Below are 17,099 nucleotides of genomic sequence, written 5' to 3' on the forward strand. Positions count from 1 at the left end.
AGGGCAGGGAGGAAGATACCATGATAGATGAAGACATCATGGGAATAGGAAGAGGCAGGGTGCGGGGGAGGCTCTCAGGAATCCACAGGGTTGACCCCACCTTGGTCTGCTGGCAGTGGTCCAGAGGGTGCCTGGACCGGTCTACTCTGGTGACCAGCCTAGCAAATAACCTAGCTGTCATCATAGAGCCTTTGTTCTGTGACAGATGGAGACAGATACAGAGATCCACAGCCAGGCACCAGGCTGAGTTCTGGGAATCCAAATGAGAGAGAGGAGAGAGACTGCAGGTGAGGGAAGTCGAGATCATGATGGGAGGATGTGCAGAGATGACTGGCCAAACTAGTGGAAACCCATAAACTGTAGACTGGTGGCTGTGGAGCCCCCATGGGACTCGACTAGGCCCTCTGGAAACGGAAGACAGTTGTTTGTCTCGAACTGTTTGGGGGGCACCCAGGCAGGGGGATCAGGATCTGTCCCTGGTCTATGGTCAGGGTTCTGGGAATCCGGTGCCTGTGGTGTGACACCTTGCACAGCCTTGGTGCAGTGGGAAGGGGTTTGGACCTGCTTAGGCTCAGTGTGCTGGGCTCTGCTGACTCCCCATGGGAGACCTCGATTTGGGGGATGTGGGGCTGCAGGGTGGCTTGGGAAAGAGGGCTGGGGCGTGGGAGGAAGGAGGAGGGGAGTCTGTGGATAGCATGAGGTGTGAGTAGAAAATTTAATAAAGAAAAAAAAAATTAGATCCTGGGTCATCAACACCACTAACAATGGTTACACCTGAGTAAAGCAGCAGAAAGTGAGGAATCATTTCCAGATATACAAGGGCCTGAGCAGGATACTTGCAAGTTTCTATTTATTGACTTGTGTGATGGTTACATGCTAGGTTTTAGGCTGAAATACTGACATAATGTTAATGTCTGTATATGAGCAATCATTTTGAAGTCAAGTAGAAGACAAAGAGGAGGACAATATTAATGCTAATTATTTTATTTCATATACCCACAAGCTGAAGTTACTTCACAAGAGGGAACCTCAATTGAAAAAAAATGTCCCCAACTGATTGGCCTGTTGTGAATATTTAGTTAGTGATTGTTGTGGATGGGCCCATTCCAAAGGTTCTGTGGTCCTGCATGGAATAAGAAGGCAGGCTGAACAACCATTTGGAAGAAACCAGTAAGCATCATTTACTGCCTCCAACCTTCTTCCTTGAGTTCCACCGGGGAGGAGGGACTAAAGACTGTAAGATGAAATAAACACTTTTCTCCACAAGTTGATTTTGGTCCTGTTGTTTTTATAACATCAAAAGAAATACTGAGGTATTAGGGAAGGAAGAGGATGGAGAAGAGGTGGAGAATTATTGAAACATAGTTTTAAATCTATTTCCCCAAGTAATTTCATGGAGAAGAACATAGAATTATACAGTGCTATAACAATAAACCGTGAAGCTCAAAAAGTGAAAAAGAAATAATAGATGTAAAGACAATCTAATTATTAATGGCTAAAAGCTAAAAGGCTGCACTATAGACCACTGATGTCTGGAAACCCACAAAAAATTTAACATTGTGCCTTTATATTGAAGAATGAAAAAGATAAACACCGATGGCACCAAATAAGCACTTGAGGGCATTTCACTGAATGGATTTAAAAGTGAATGACGTCAGAGCCGGGCGGTGGTGGCGCACGCCTTTAATCCCAGCACTCGGGAGGCAGAGCCAGGTGGATCTCTGTGAGTTCGAGGCCAGCCTGGACTACCAAGTGAGTCCCAGGAAAGGCGCAAAGCTACACAGAGAAACCCTGTCTCGAAAAAACCAAAAAAAAAAAAAAAAAAAAAAAAAAAAAAAAGTGAATGACGTCAACAGCAGCCTTGCTTCTATGTATACAGACATAAATATCAACACGAGAGTAGAAGACTTTCAGATATGCCATGATTTATTTGTTTCTCTCCAGAACCAACATGGAATTTGAAATAAGAAATTCCAAATATCTAATTGAAGAATTGTTAAAGAATTTTTTCACTCTTATGAACTTCAGGGTTTCTAAAGTATTTGTCAATTTGATCATATTGAAATTAGCCACAAATAGGTTTTATGGCAAAAATGAATTATTATTTATGGTGTGTATCTTATGATAGAGAAAACAATCCTTAATTTGTACAATGTTGATTAAAAAGGAGAAAACTTTCATAGGAGTGAAATTTTATAAAGCCCTTTCTTAAAAATAAAATTGTTAGGTAGTGTGCTATTTGCGGATGCTTTGAACTCTAGGGACAAACCTCTATAGCTTTAAGTATAGAATATGTTACTTACAACTGACACCTTTGGGAGATAAGTACAAGACCATGGAAGAGACATGTCCCTTCTCTTCATGAAACACTGACCTTTTAACAACCTTTGTATATATGAAAACTACACTTTATATTTTCATTTATCAAATCATTGAAGATTATCTGTGGTAAAATATGTGAGAGAACTTTGAGCCACAAATTGCTTAGTACAGTGTAGCTTCATTAAAAGTAATATTTTTATTAGTCTGTTGTATAATATTATTTTAAGGTGTGTTACATTTATTTATGCTGTGGAACATTTGTTTAATGATGCAAAGATGTGCTGCATTCTTTTATATTGCATTTGTTTAACTCTGTGAAACTATGTTACTGTGCCTGACTAAAACACCAGATTTGTCTAATAAAAAGCTGAATGGTCAATAGCAAGGCAAGAGAAAGGATTAGGTGGAGCTGACAGTCAGAAAGTATAAATAGAAGAAGAAACACAAGAGAGATGAAGGAGCTAGAGAAGGAAGAGGACACAAGGGGCCAGGCACCCAGCTACACAGCCAGCAACAAAGTAAGAAAAAAAACATTTACAGTCATAGAAAAAGGTAAAAGCCCAGCAGTAAAAAATGGGATAATTTAAGGAAAATTGGCAAGAAACAAGCCAAGCTAAGGCAGGCATTTATAAGTAAGAATAAGCCTCAGTGTGTGATTTTTTTGGGAGCTGAGTGGCAGGCCCCCCAGAAGCGCAAAGAGTAAAAAACAACATAGGTCACACTTATCTTAATTTTTTATTTTAATTCCAGAATCTATTTTCATCAACCACTCTTTGTTAAGTCTTCTTTTAATTTTGTAGCCCTAAAAATTTTGAGTTAAAATAATTATAAACTTCCTCATATGATTTCTGAATGGTTTCATATATATGCTAGTGTATTTTGTTCATAAAATATTACATATCCTTTTGTGAGTGTTAATATTTTAGGTTTATTAATTCTAAATCTTTTATTTGTTGAGTTCTAACTTAGTTTAATAATTTTATATTTCTATGAATATATGTTTTGTTAAATTGCTTCTTTTCTAAAGTAGACCAGTAAAGCCATTTTCTGATGAGTGTACCTGACACTTGTAAAGAAAAAAAATCAACTTATGTTTTCAACTCCAGCTGTTTTCCTAATTGAACATATGTGAAAAAAACATCAATCAACATCACAGTTTTCCTCTAAAGGTCGCATGGCATCTCCTGACACTTGCTTATCTCCTTCTTTACTACATAAATCTTCCCATGCTACATTCATGTCACATATATTTTATTATTTTGTCTTATGGCCCTTTTAGGTTTTTTTTTTGTTGTTGTTTTCTGCTTTGTATTTTATTTATTTATTTTTTTAAACCGGGTTTCTCTGTGTAGTTTTGGTGTCTGTCCTGGATCTTGCCCTGTAAACCAGGCTGGCCTCAAAGTCACAGAGATCCACCTGGCTCTGCCTCCCAAGTTCTGGGATTAAAGGCATACGCCACTGCTTCCCGGCCCCTTTTTAGTTTTCAATCATATAACATGATTAACATCAAAGGCAAGCCAAATTCTGAAGAAATTACATACCAAAATGAACAAATAAATGAATGAATAAATTATATGAGCATGCATTTGAAAGAGAATAAATACATTTTGTCAGTAAATAACATTTAAAATTTTTCATTTTCCTTAATCTTCAGGGATATGCAATTCAATATTACCTTGAGATTTCGTTTCATCTCATTTGGAGTGTCTGTCTTTAAAGAAGCAAACAAGGACAAATAATTCTGAAGTCTCAGAGAAAGCATCACATTTTAAGTTGCTGACTAGAATGTAAATTTATTTCGATTCAGTAGAAATCAGTATGGAATTGCTTTGTTTCCAAATCTAAAAATAAAACTACTTTATTTTCCTGCCAAAACAATGCTAGGAACTGATAAAATAATCCATGTTTAATGTGGCACTAGTCATAGTAGACAAGTTCCTGAATCAGACTAGAGGTCCATAAATGAATAAGAAAAATATGACATCAGTATACAATACTGAAGCAATGTAGTTTGAGTCAGGAGAAAAGACACAGGAAAATTAATGGGCTAAAGCATATGGTCAAAGAGAATGACACAGTTGAAAGAAAATATTATCAATCCAACAATTGGTTCACTGAATATACAATAATATTTTTTCAAAACAAGTATAATAAACTATGATTTTGAGAATCCTACTGGGTATTATATTGGTATGATATATTGATGATAGTAGAACAACAGAAAAATTATGTTTTGCCTATATTAAAAGTAGATTTATAGAACCTATGCTCTAAAGCCTTCCCCAATTTCTTATGTCATAGTCTTTATAACATTTAATTTTGTGTCTTTAAAAAAATTATATCTCCCATTTATCCTCTTTTGTAGCCTATTATAGTGGTAACTAGAATGTGCATAACTCCATTTTTTATAATTCTTCTTTCAAAATGTATTATTTTCATTAGATCATTGAGGATTTCATACAATCTATTTTGATTATAGTCATGCTTCCCCAAGTTCCCCAAGATCAAACTTAATCTCACACCATCAACTAGTGTTCTCTTTTTTCAAAATAATATTCCACTGAGTGGAATTTGTGCTTCCCATATTCTCCTGGGTGTAGGGTTATCCTCTGTAATTTTAATTAACTTTATGACTTACCATGCAAAGTAATAGACTTTATTATGAAATCTATGTCATATAAGTGTTCTAATTCATCCCTTTCTCCTTTGCCCTTCCAGCCCTCTCCCAAGTCTTGTTTGGCTAGTTTCTACCTACAAATAATCCCTCCTTCTGCTCCTATGAGAGACATATATGATTATGCTCTCTTAACTCCCCCTATTAGACCCCTTTCTTTTGGAACTGGAAATCACAAGTAAAATGAAGCAAATTCACAACACAACCATTGCACAAATTCTGACATATATATATATATATATGCATATATATATGCATATATAAATAATTATACTTTATATCTCATGTCTTTCTTATACAATCATTATTAATCAGCTATAAATATTAACAGTTCCTTTTGTATTGTAGCTTTTGGAGGATGTGGGAAATTCCTTCCTCCTCCTCCTGTAAGTTAGTGCTGGCTTTAATTTGCTGCTATTATATAAGTTTTACCTAGCTTCAAATGGCCAGCTAGAGCCAGCATGGATAAACTTTCTAACTTCTGAGAAGATTAAGAATTAAACAGATTTCACTGCTGGGGAATTGGAAAGATTTGATTTAAGGCCTTCTAATAGGTAGGAATCTTTTAAAATTTTGGTAAATAAATAACACATTTAGTTCAGAAATCATAATATATTCATGAATCATATTATTATAATGAATCATAATATAGTATTCTGTAGTAGTTAATTAAGAGTCCAGTTAATCTTTTTGTTTGTTTGTTTGTTTTTTGTTTTTTCAAGACAAGGTTTCTTTGTGTAGCTTTGTGCCTTTCCTGAAATTCACTCTGAATCCCAAGCTGGTCTTGAACTCACAGAGATCCACCTGGCTCTGCCTCCCCAGTGATGGGATTAAAGGCGTAGGCCACCACCGCCAGGCATCAATTAATCTTAACAAAGCCTAAAAACAATAAATTCCGAGCATTTACTTGGCCTACAAACAGGTAGCTGTCAGTTTCCTGATGTGGGTTCTGGGAGAAAAATCTTGTTTTTTTGCATGAGCACTGAATGTTTAACTGCTATACCATTTCTCCAGCCCTCCATTTCTTCAGATTAGTAAACACATTTTGGCAATAAGTTGGAAGGCATAGAACTTAAAGGACTGTTACTGCCCATTGTAGTGGGTAACTGCTCTAGCTTTGACCTTGATGCACCGCCCCAGTGAGGCAGCTAGTAACTGCCACACCTACCTAGAACCTGCCCCTGGGGTATGGTGAGGACAGGAACCCTTAAAAGCCAAAATCCAGACATACTGTTTCTCTTGGTTCCTCATGAACCCGGATGCTGGGTGGTAGACTGAGCAGAATTCTCCAGAGAAACCTGCTGGACTACACTTCACCTCTCCCGAATCCTGTAACCAACCCCTTTACTGGCTGTAAGTTACCCCAAAATAAATAACCACCAGATAAACTACATGGAGTTGCCTTGTTAATCCCCACAATAGCCCATAACTCTAATCCAGTAGATCTCATCCTTTCTCGGTACACATGAACTAAGGGAGTCACACATGCATATAAAAAATGAAAAAAGAAATCTAAATTTTTGAGAAGTAGTGTAACTAAAAATAACGTTGGCATCATCCAACGTTGAGACATAAATCTAATAAAAGTTGAACAATCAGTATGCGTTGAAACCAGAAAAAATAAGACTGAGTTGAATTAAGGAAAATACAATAAATATGTTGCTACATCATATTCACAGTTAGAAGAACCAACATTGTTAATTATAGTGCTCTGTATGGTCCAGAAAGATCTTCAGCAAACATACTTTTTACTTAGAATTTGAAAATTCATTAAGTCTATAGAAAAGCGAAGTAAAATAAGTAGAGAGAGGCATATAGATAGATAAATAGATAGAAGGCAAGCCCACAGGGAAACCAGGCCTCTCTGGCTTCTGCGGGACCTGAGGACACCGGAGCTCAGGCTTTTGGCTACTAGGACAAAAGGCTAGGATGACTCAGCATATGTAAATGAATAAATGTAATACAACATAGACATAAACTTAGGAAGAGACACCATATAGAATTATTTCAACTGATGCTCAGAATGTATACAACAAGGATTAGCATGCCTTCACAGAAAACTTCATATATTAACTTATAAAAGTTAAGGAAACTTTAGGAGTAAATAGAACACATTTCACAATAATAAGGGCTACATCCAACAAACCTATATCTAGCATTACATTAAATGGAGACAAAACAAGAACATTTCCTCTAAAAATCAGAAGTGAGACCAGGACATCCACTACTGCCTCTCCTACTGGACACTGTGCTTGAAATCTTAGCTATAGCAATTAGACAACAGAATGATAGGAGATTAAAAATAGGAAAAGAAGTGAACAAGAGACCCTGTCTCAAACAAGGAGAAAGACTAGGAGTGACATCTAAGGTTGTCCTCTGTCAATCTCTCTCTCTCTCTCTTACACACACACACACACACACACACACACACACACACACACAAACACACACGGCACACATATACCTACCTCTACTTACTCAAATCTACATGTGCACACATTCGAAAAGCTCATATAAATAACAAATAAATAATGAACAAAGAAGCTACAGGAAATTGCAAAAACATATTTTGTAACCCTACATAGAAAACTTTCGCTAATCTCCATTGGTTCAGCAGTTTCTTTTTTAATCAGTAAACTTTTTTCTTTTCTTATCATGACTATTTCTGTGACAGATACAATGCTGAAATGTTAAAGTACTAAATTCTTTATCTCAGGAGGAAGTAACAAGCTTACTTCCAATGACTATGTCAGTAGTACAGGGGATTTATGCATTAATCTCCATGTCCTGTCTTCAGCAGGCATTACCATTTCTACAGATAGAAGTTAACTTCCCATGATATTTTGAAGCTGTATCTGTGATGTGACTAAAGATCAGACAAATAGTTTTTATGATGTATTTGGACAATTTTCCAGCTTAAAATAATCTTACTCTATACATTTCCGGGCTTGTTATTTGGTTATGAAGCTACATAAAAGCATAGTACATTCCTAAAAGCACATAGCTCTCATTCTTTGATTATATGCACATCACACAATGATTATCTATAGACAGCAGACAAAAAGGGGTGATAACATTTTGTCTTTCTGACAGTGAGGTTGTGGTTGGAAAGGCTTAAGGTGTTTTGCTAGTATATAGATTGGACAAGTAATCTCTATTATTGCAATACCTTTCCATTAGTCATTTTTTTAAAAAAAAATTATTTATGTTTTTGTGGCATCAAAGGAAAATAAATATTTAGAATTATACATATTTGGCAAATGGGGCTTTATGTTCATTAAAATGATAACTTTTTTATAAATACAGTCCGGTATATAAAATTTATTGCCTTAATTTTTGTACACTATGTCATTTGTTTGAGTCATGATTTCACTTGCTTTCAACTTGGAGAAATTCTTGCCTTTATTCCTAAATAAGATATCATGTTTCACCACATGCATGCATTTTGTTCAGCATCTCCTTGATAAACTAGAGCATAATGTTTTTGAAAATATTGTTGGGTAAATTGTAGCTATGATACCTAGAATTTGAAATAAATATGAAAATGATTCATAACCATGAGGTCATATAAATAGAAAAGGCCTCTCTTACTATACAAATTAAAGCATTGTCATTTTCTGAGGTACAGAAAAATATATCCTTACAGTTAATTACAAAAATCAAGTGACAATTAAGTTAAGTTGTTCCATTTAAGTTAGGCTTGCTATCTTTTTTAGGATTTATTATTGTATATTACATTTAATAATTGTACTAGAACATAATTATATGTTAGTTACAAATAAATTCTTACAATAACTGTATAAACATATTTACATTTACCAGAACTATAAATAGTAGGAAGAAATTCTGGGACAGCTTTCTTATCCCTTCTTTGTTAGAGAAAAATGATTCATTCAGAGTCTTTTATGTCAATTTCTATTATATGCTGAAAATCTTGAAAAATAAATTAATAGAAGAATCCTGAAAATATAAAGACTTCTTGTCAAATAATTCTAGATGACAATAACATTTATAGTTATTGTTAACTGTGCTTAATTTAAACTAGTTTATGTAGCAAAAAAGAGTTTTAATTTTCAAGGGTGTGTGTGTGTGTGTGTATGTGTGTATGTGTGCTTAAGCATGTCTATTCTTTTCTTTTAGAAGTCTCAGTATTTCACATGTATTAAATGGCTTCTGATTTCTTCTCAGATCACAAACTTGAAATACCTTGTCAGTCCAATCAAGTAGGATTCATTGATGCCTCACCTGCATTAAGCATAACATAGTCAATTACTAATTGATAACATGTTTACAATTAAATGTATGCTGCTGTGTGAATTAGAAAAATATTTAGAGCTGAATCCAGAAGAGTAATAGTATAAAGCTAGGAGAGAATAATTGAAATAGCAAAAAGAGAATCAAGAACTGGATGTTGACCTATGAAATTCTTACCAGATATAGGTAAAATGATCTGGATATTATCTTCCATAGCAAAATTTGAAGTTATCTGATACCTTATTGTTCTATAGACAAGTGGGAATACTTTGATGTGAGAATACTACTACATATTATATTCATTAATTTACATAGATTTACAGGTGAAAAAATTTTTTCTCTTTCCATGTTACAATGGTAAATTATATTCTTGTGGTTAATAAGTAATTTATTGATTTTATTAACCAATGAAAAAATTAAGAATATAAAGAAGGATGATAAATTGAATCTGTTATTTGGTATTGACTTAATTGTATCTGGCAGTTTGTTGGTCCATAAGAAAATACGATTTGAAAATAGATAGAATTTATGTCAATAAAGATAGCTCAACAACAGTTTCTGTACCTAATTATTTTTAATTTATTTATTTATGCATTTGTGTTTATTTGTTTATTTATTTATCTTACATCCACACCTGAGTTCCCCCTCCCTTTTCTCCTCTCAATCCCTGTCCCCCATACACCTTTGTTCCCACCCCCAATCCACTTTTTCACTGTTTCTGTTCAGGATAGGGCAGGTCTCCCATGAATATCAACAAAACATGGCATATCAAGTTGCTGTAAGATTAAGCACCTCCCCATCTATTAAGGCTGGACAAGGCTATCCAGTATGGGGAGTAGGGTCCCAAAAGCCAGTAAAAGTATGAGAGACAGTTCCTGTTTCCACTATTAGGAGTCCCACAAGAGAACCAAGCTACACAACAGTAACATATATGCCGAGTGCCTAGTTCAGTCCCATGCAGGATCCCTGGTTGTCACTTCAGTCTCTGTGAGCCCCGATGAGCCCAGGTTAGTTGATTCTGTGACTTTTCTTGTGGTGTCCTTGACCCCTCTGGCTCCTATAGTTCTTCCTCCCGCTCTTCTGCAGGATTCTTTAAAGTCTGCCTAACATTTGGCTGTGGGTCTGCATCCATATTCTTCTTTGACAACAACTAGGCTCGGTACCAGTCTGGTCTCAGGATATATCCAGTTCAGGCTATGTATCCTTTATTGCTAGGAGTTTTGCCTGGGGTCAACCTCGTAGATTGTTGGGAGATTCTCTTGTGTCAGGTTGTGCCCTGACCCTGAAATGCCCCTCTTTACAGTAGTCTCTTTCCGTATTTTGTCCACCCCATCCCCTGACCTAACCTGATTGCTCATGTTCTCATCCCCACCTGCCCACAGTCCACTCATAAAATATATTGTATTTCCCCTTCCAAGGGAGATCCAGACATTCTTCACCCACCCTTAACCCCCCACCATTCAACCTCCTTGGTACCTAGTCTACCATTTTTTTTTTTAATTAAGAAATTTTCTCTTCGTTTTACATACCAACCACAGGAGCCTTTGTCCTCCCTCCCCTCGCCCAGCCTTCCCCCCACACCCCACTCCCCATTCTCTCCTCCTCCAAGACAAGGACTCCCATGAGGATTCAGCAGAGCCTGGTACATTCAGATGAGGCAGATCTAAGCCCCTCCCCGTAAACTAAGGCCATATAAGGTGTCCCACCATAGGCACTGGGCTCCAAAAAGCCCACTCATGCAGCAGGGACAGGTCCTGATCACACTTCCAGGGGCCCCTTAAGCAGGTCAAGCTACACACCTGTCTAGCCTATGTAGAGGGCCTAGTCCAGTCCCATAGAGGTTCCACAGCTAATGGTCCACAGTTCATGAGTTCCTACTAGTTTGGTTTGGTTCTCCTTATACGTTTCCTCATCATTATCTTGATGTCCCTTGCTCATAGAATCCCTCTTCTCTTTCTTCAGCTGGATTCCTGGAGCTCAGCCTGGTGCTTGGCTGTGGATCTCTACATCTGCTTCCATCAGTTACTGGATGGAGGCTTATGATGACAGTTGGGTATTTACCAATCTGATTACCAGAGTAGACCAGTTCAGGCACCTTCTCCACTCTACCAAATCGATTAACTGTTAATTTGAAACAAAAAAAAAAATTGAGGCCATGTGTCAAAATTGATATGACTTATAGGAATGACAATATCGGGCACCCTTTAGGATACAAATTGATTTCCTCAAATCATTCTTCATATTTACCTATCTGCTTAATAGCTGTATGTGATATCACATACAGCTATTAAGCAGATAGGTATATATATATATATATATATATATATATATATATATATATATATATATATATATTCAGTTTTCTAGATATGTATATACCCAATGAAAACAAACATGTACTGTAGTGTTGGGAGCTAGTTTGCATTTGCAGGACTCTAACACCCACTTATTGTCAAGTGTTCTCATGGCAAGATGAGAACAGATACAGGAGATTCTCCAGAAGTGTCATTGCCAGCTAACCTGGCGTATCAACTCACAGAGCAAGAATGACCTTCTTTCAACAAGGTAAAAGGCAGGAATCCATGCCTACATTTGTCTTCTTACCTCTACATATGCAAATAAGCTGCCACTCACACCCACATCTGCATACCCATCACGCACATACACCACAGGAAAAACAAAGGAATCTGAACTATAGATTTCTAAAAGTTCTAGATTAATTGACACAGACAAGATACATGATTTTAATCAGTCAATGAGCATTTGAAAGTGCATTTTACCATGTTGGTCCCAATTAACTGGATTCTATGTGATTTTACCTCATTTTTTATCAGATAAATGAACAAAGAATATTTGCTTTGCCTGTTTGTGAGTAGAAATATCCTGAGATGATTAAATTCTTTGATGGAATGAGTTTTATTCATAATATTGCTTAATATTAAATCTTTAGCCATCCCATAAACTTGACCCTCTAAATAATTAAAATCAACCTATACTTCAAGGTTATTTCAGAAAAAAAGATGTGATATTTTGTGATATATGGGAGAAAAGATATTAATATATCCTAGTGTCTTTGTTTTCTTGTGTGTGAAGATTCTAAATTATCATTTTTGCTTTTTTAAAGTTATTTCAAAATGTTGAAATAATCTTTAATTTTCTATTGAAATGTTTTGTACACAGTTTATTATTTCTGGCAGATATTTTTTTCTACTAGATTGTCCTTACATTAGTGTAGGAAATTGACAAATGTGTGATGAAATAGCAATAAGGTAGCCATATAGTTAAAGCCTTTCATAACAAAATATAATATGTAAAGAATTTTCTACAAATGGCTTTTAATAAAGTATCATAATTCAAGACTTTTTCATTTACCAAGGACTTGTGAATTGTTGGCAGATCAGAAAGTAACAACAAATATACTCCACTGGAAAGTCATGTTATCTCAGATAATATAATATATATATTAAAATATATATTAACTTTAACATGCTAGTATTATGAATTACAGATTTCCCTATACTTGTTGAAATTTTTTTAATGTTTTAATATTGTTAGCAATAACAGACTTGCATCTGAAACTGTTAAGATATTATCTGTGTACATATGTTAATGTGTAAAATAATGATGTTGTTCCAACAAATTCATATTAATTAAATGTTACCAAGCAATAATAATATAAAGAACCATGGAGTATTATATTTATGTTTAGATAACTTACTCTATATAAATCAATAGAAAAACAGTATCTCAGACCAGTTCACTTCAGAATGACATGCATCCTTAATTATTTTAGCTGATGAAGCCACAAATAAAGGACTCCAAGCTTATTTATGTTTTTCTGACAGTAGACTTCAATAATATAAACCTAATTTAGTGAGCAGTACCAGAAGGTACAACATGATTCATAGATGTTTACTTAAATGTCTTTGGGAATAAATGATAGCAAATACTCTCTGTCAGTGATTAAAAATGCTTAGAAGACTATAAAACTCTTAAAACAGTTTAATGTTTCATGGTTAATTGAAAATACCAAATTTATATATCCTGATATTTTATGTTATAGAACAAGAATATGAATGAGAATAACTGTAGTAATAACTAGTAAACAATAATTACCTTGGTGGCTTTCCTACTGGGTGCTTAGCACGTGTTATATACTATTATACATGCTTCTATATTTGATATTTTTCTTCATATGAAAATGGTATAACATAATGTCATCATTTTATCAAAGCAGTAGTCAATATTTCAAAGGAATACTTTACACTTAGAGTATATATAAGAATTAAGGGATTGAGTAATTCTGTCAGTATCTAATGGTATGGAGTAGTTAGTTGTTCAGGTCATAGACTCTGGCCAGATGACTATTAATTTTTACTCTAATTTTTTCAAGACTGAAAAATGAATTTAATAATAACCTATGTCTCATTAAATAACAGAATGTATTTTATAGGAATTAGGAAGTTAAAACTCATACTAGTTTGGTGACCAACTACTCTTAGGCATTGCACATGTGGCCTACGGGACTGTGGTTGATACACCCAGTGACACTAGATTGGAAAAAAAAAACTGATTTGTTCCTTTTCCAGCAGGTATCAATAGCTTCTTTGTTAGGAGTGGAAATTTGTATCTATTTTCCATTCTCTATGATGGCATTTTGTCTTGCTTGGACTTGTATGGGTCTTGTGAGTGCTATCACAGTCTTAGTGAGTTCTTGTGTATATCAGCCCTGTTTTATGAATTAGACTGTTTCTTCAAGATATCCATCAACACTCACAAGTTTTTACTTCTTCTTCCACATTGATCCCTGAACTTTTTTGTGGATAGGGCTCGATTAAATATATATATATATATTTATATTGTATATTTAAATATTAATATATTATATTATATTATTAATATAATATATTAAAATATATATTAAATAACATTCTGTTATTTAATGAGACATAGGTTATTATTAAATTCATTTTTCAGTCTTGAATATATATATATATATATATATATATATATATATTATATTGCATGCACCAAATACTTCAAGTCTCTTCAAATTATCCACTGTGGGTCTCGAAAGATTCTTTGGAAAGATTGGAACACTGCACTTTTACACTTTATAGCATTATGTCATTAAGTATCATTTATATTTTGCATTGCTTTAGCAGGATAGTAATAGTAAGTTTACCCCTAGTCCTCATGATCTATCAGGTTTTAGGTTCTTGTACACTTTATCAGTGTCAGATAGAGTTTCTATATCATGAATTGGGCCTTAAATTGAGCAAAAAGTTGTTGATTACTCCAGTTATTTCTACTATATATGTGTCACTTTTGTACCAGTATACCTTGAAGGCAGGTCACTGTTGTAGGTGGGCAAGAGTTGTAGCTGGGTGATATTGATAATTACTCTTCTCCTCCAGTAGAAGACAAAGTATCTTTCAATATCATGAACATGAATCAGTAGGGGTAAGTCTAGTTGTACACCAGCTTACTTCTTCATTCTCTATGAAATAAATAAGTGGAATTCTCAGCTACAGGGCTTTTTAGTCAGGTTATGGTAAACAACCAATAGCCTTGGCAATACTTGATATCTTTGGGGGTCTCTCTGGAAATGCTATGATCAATGACTCAATAAGAATTAACACATTACTAATAGATAATATAGTTTTATATCAGTCATAAACTATCATAAGGTCATTACTCAAAGTTAAAATTAAATATTCACAACTTGAGTAGCATTTACAATTTTCATACTGTTTTATTAACTATCAATAAAATCCAATGTATTTCAATCCCTGATTTATTTACTTTTGTCTAATCTGAGCAAAGGAAGATTAATTCTATTGGTTAAATTCTTAGTGTTCTCCCATTTTTCATTCACATTTTTTCTTGAAAAAAATAAAGAGAAACTGATTTAGCTATTCACATATAATTATATTTCAATTGCTATTTACGTCTCAGAAGAATATCCTAAATTGAGAATTCTAAGTTGACAATTTTATTCAGATTATATAATTATGCAACAATGAAAATATGAATTTTCAATGAATTTGTCAATGTAATAAGGCTGAATTTTGACCCCTAAATTTTGCAAAAGGATTAGTCAATGTGGAGAGATGTGTTTTATGTCTCAGAGACTTAATCTCCTATATTAAACTTATTTTGTTCTAATGAACCAGGCAAAATCTAAATGTTTTTCTCATAAAATGGACATCATTTGCATTAGTTGAATCAATAAATAAACATGCATCTGGAAGGATGCACAGAATGAATTAGCTGAATAAATCATGCAAAAATCTCCAAAGATAGAAATTATAACATTGGATTCAACCAAAATTTAAAATAAAAGCTTGTTAACATATAGTAAATATATACTTTTATTATCTATGACTGGTGTTTTAATATAATCTATCAACTTTAGTTAATTTGTGCATCAAAGGAGATAAATGTAAAAATTTACTTTCCTTAATATTTGAGTTTTAATAATTAAAATTACATGGCTTTTTTAAAATCATTTTTTATATTAACACATATCCTAGACATCTCAAATACAAGAAGTAAAAATTTTCTAAAATAGCCAAATCTAAATAGTGCATTTTAATTATTAATTTGTCCAAGAGTACTAACTAAAACATAAACTATAATAAAAAACCTGTACATATGAAATATTTTATTAAATACCGATATAAAGGTAGTGTTTGGGCTGCCACAACACTTATTTTAAAAATTAATCCTCACCCAGGATCTCTGTATAGTGTGAAATATTAATATTAGAAAATTTGATTTCTTTAATTTAGAATCAATATCTATAAGCACATACACACATGCACTCACACGTACACGTAATCTTACACATACACGCGTGTGCACACACATATGATAAATACACCACTGCTTTTTTACCATGCTTTCCATTTTTTCTCAAGCTTCTAGTTGCTAACCTTCATAAATGAATAAATTAAAGGAAATAATATGCCAATTCTGTTCTCAAAATACTTAACTGCTTTCTCATTTAGCAAACTCTAACTAGAGCTCACTTGAAAAGGAGACAATTTGAATATTTAAGGAGTTCTTGAGCCTTCATCATGACTGTGAATACACCATCATACATTGTATGAATTGGGGACTTGAATAAATTTATTTTAGCTCTTCTAAGGTACTTGCTCAGCAATTAGCAAGTGCCCTTTGCTGCCTGCAGACTTTCAGATTATCAAGTAGCTTTCAACCTTGATTTTCAACAAACTTCCCCAATACTTTTGAGAGTTCTGCTTCACTGGAATGTAACATTCTGAATAATATAGCAATCTCTTAGTTCAAAAATATTATTAAGTAAATCTTATTAATAATATTATAGTTGGATATGATTTCAGGCAACATACACATAATCACTTACAGTGTTATAGAAGTTGTTTCTGTAAGTAAGGTTTATTTATTATTTCATTGAACCTTGAAGTATTTCATAGAATGTTTAATCCAGATGATCAGACACATAGACTTAGAAAGAAAAGCTGGAAACAGGTGGATTGAGCTCACTGATGGAGAAAATGTAGCACTCCAGAAGTTCAGTTTTGATTATAGTAAAATAAACAGAGAGCTCAGTTATTGCATAGAGCAGAACAGTTAGGCAGTCTTATTACACACACACATAAACAGGAACCATGGTTTACAGTGTACAGCTGGATCAAGGAGATAGCTGGAGAGATGGCTGAGAGGTGAAGAGCACTGACTGAAGTTCCAGAGGTTCTGAGTTCAATTCTCAGCAACCACATGATGGCTCACAACCATTTGTAATGAGATCTGGTGCCCTCTTCTGGCGTGCAGGCATACATGCAGGCAGTACATTGTATACATA

This window comes from Peromyscus eremicus, chromosome 15 (assembly GCF_949786415.1).
Source record: "Peromyscus eremicus chromosome 15, PerEre_H2_v1, whole genome shotgun sequence".
In the NCBI taxonomy this organism is placed as follows: domain Eukaryota; kingdom Metazoa; phylum Chordata; class Mammalia; order Rodentia; family Cricetidae; genus Peromyscus; species Peromyscus eremicus.